The sequence below is a fragment of the Elephantulus edwardii genome, unplaced genomic scaffold (assembly GCF_000299155.1).
Source record: "Elephantulus edwardii isolate Elephantulus edwardi_28Jun2011 unplaced genomic scaffold, EleEdw1.0 scaffold00248, whole genome shotgun sequence".
Taxonomy (NCBI): Eukaryota; Metazoa; Chordata; class Mammalia; order Macroscelidea; family Macroscelididae; genus Elephantulus; species Elephantulus edwardii.
The window spans coordinates 1714058-1716649 of record NW_006399998.1 but is presented as its reverse complement, the minus strand read 5'-3'; positions in this window follow the sequence as shown (position 1 = coordinate 1716649).

Here is a 2592-nt window from a genome sequence, read left to right as displayed (position 1 = left end):
ATCGTATATGCCATAATTATTCCTCAGACTACTCATAAACATATATAGAGATGTATATAAGTATATGGGACTGGAATCCAGGTGTTGAGTATTCTGAAGCAGACTGACTCTACAGAGGTTTGATCTCTGGTTCTGGTGAGAATTTGGGTGCAATGTTTACTGGCCATTGGCTGTGAGTTGATTGTATTTGGCCTCCTATTTAAAAATTATTTTGGGCCCTCGGACTGGTTTACTTATTTTTGGTCAAACATTCTTCTAAGTGGTATAGCACTGGTCTGTCCATTTGCTGTACAGAGATAACTCATGTTTGCTGTGATGCTAAAATAACACTGTGACACTGATATATCAAATGTGATAAAAGTTATCCACGGTAGACAGTGTTTGGTGGAGCTCCCCAATTAATACAAGCTCGGAAGCAGGAGTGGCAACCATTTCTGAAATAGCTTGCTCCAGAAACTCTATGAACTTGGAGAAATGATCAAAGTTGTACATACAAGTGTTCGGATCTTTCATTCACAGGGTTGCTATGAGTCATCTATGACTCAATGGCACTAAAAAAACCCAACAACTTGTGTGTGTGTGTGTGTGTGTGTGTTAATATATGTGTGAATATATAAGTATATCAGAAACAGGAGTGGCATCCACTTCTTAAACAACATGCCTCTGGAAACTCTAGTTATAGAAAGGCTTCAGGCCTTTTCTTCATAGGTCACTATGAGTTGTAGTCAACTCAATGGCAATCAACAACAATAACATACAGATATATATGAATATTAATAAATAGTCCTTGTGGCTTAATGGCAAGAAACTGCACTGCAATCCTGAAGGCACCTGCTCCGAGGCCACCAGCTTCTCTGTGGGAGAAAGATGAACAATCTCCTCCTTTGAGACTTACTGCCTCTGAAAACCCCCTGGCGGATCAGCTATGAGTTGATTCTGACTCTATGGTACACATCAACAAACATACATATTTTATTAGCAAATTAGAAAACCTTCAAAATCCATTAACTGCTCCTCAGCACTTTTAGTCTTCGTATTTAAAGATGAAGGTATAACTGATGGAAGCCAATGTGTTTTCAATCTCTTCCTATATATCTAAAAGTTGAACAATAAATAATGAAGACCAAAGAAGAATCAAGACCTTAGAGACTTTAGAAAAGTGTATATCATGTACTGCTAAAAGGATAGATAGATAGATAGATAGATAGATAGATAGATAGATAGATAGATAGATCTAGAGATAGATGTATATATCTTAAAAGAAGCACAACAAGGGTGCTCTTTAGAGGCAAGAATAGTGTAACTTCGTCTCATATACTCTGAACATGTTGTCAGGAGCAGCCATTGCTTATAAAAGATATCATACTGGAAAAGGTTGAAGGTCAACAAAAGAGAAGAATATCCTCACTAAGATAGATTAACAGAGTAGCAATAACAATAGGCTTGAGTAGGGCAGAGATCATGAGGATGGTGCAGGACAGGGCAAGGTTCAGATTCGTAGTTCATAGGACCACTGCTAATTATAGTTAATTTAATGGCACCTAGCAACTACAAGTGTATCTTTAACTCTTCAGAGTGATGACTCCTTCAGAATAGCCACTTCTTTCACAGCAAAAGTCTTGACTGTCATGAGGACAACTCTGACACAAATTAGAAATAAAAGTTAAAAGACATTACCCATGAGAGAAACATTAGACAATTTCAACTCTAGAGCACTCTCCCAAAAGCCTGATTGGTACTCTTTAAAATAGTGTCTTCAAATATAAGTGGTATGAGAAACTATCGTGGCTAAGAGTTTTCTAAGGAGATAGTAACTAAATGTAATGTTAGCGTCCTAGGTGGGATTTGGAAATAGATAAACTCCCATTTTTAGGCAACAACTCAGGGAAATATAATCATCTGCAGACTTTAGTCAATAATACAATAATATTGGTTCATTGATTATCACAAGTATGAAAAATTAATGTAAGACATTTTTTAAAAAATCACCATCTAGTCACAACTAACTCATGGTTGATCCTCCAGTGGGATTTCTGAGGGTGGATATCACACAGGAAGAGAATGTCCATCTCTCTCCCAGAGAGTAACTGGTGGACGCAAGCCACCAAAGAGATGCAGCCTTTGGGTTAGTAATGCAAGAGGTGGAGGGATGGTGGGAGAGGAGAGTAGGTACATCAGAAAGAAGGGTCTATGTTATCTTCTGAACTTTTTTGTAAAACTAAAACCATTATTTTCTAAAAAAAATCTCTTTTAAAAGATAAATTGTTAGTACTGAACAAATACTTAAGTGAGTTTGAAAAAAGCTTGGTTGTTATGTAGTGTCAAGTGGTCAAATTGGAGCCAAATCATAGCTGAAATCTTCCAGTGAGTTTTCAGAGGCCATAAATGCCCAGGAGATTGTCTATCTTTCTCCAGTGAGCAGCATCTGATGGATTTGAACTGCATGCCTTTGGTTTGTCAGAGTAGTTCTTTATATACTAGGTCATTAGAGCTCCTTGTACCGTTACTAGTAGTCCTAAAGGTAATCATTATGACTGAGAGTTACTTTTCAAAATCATTATGCATTAAAAGTACACTTTTTTAAAAATTATT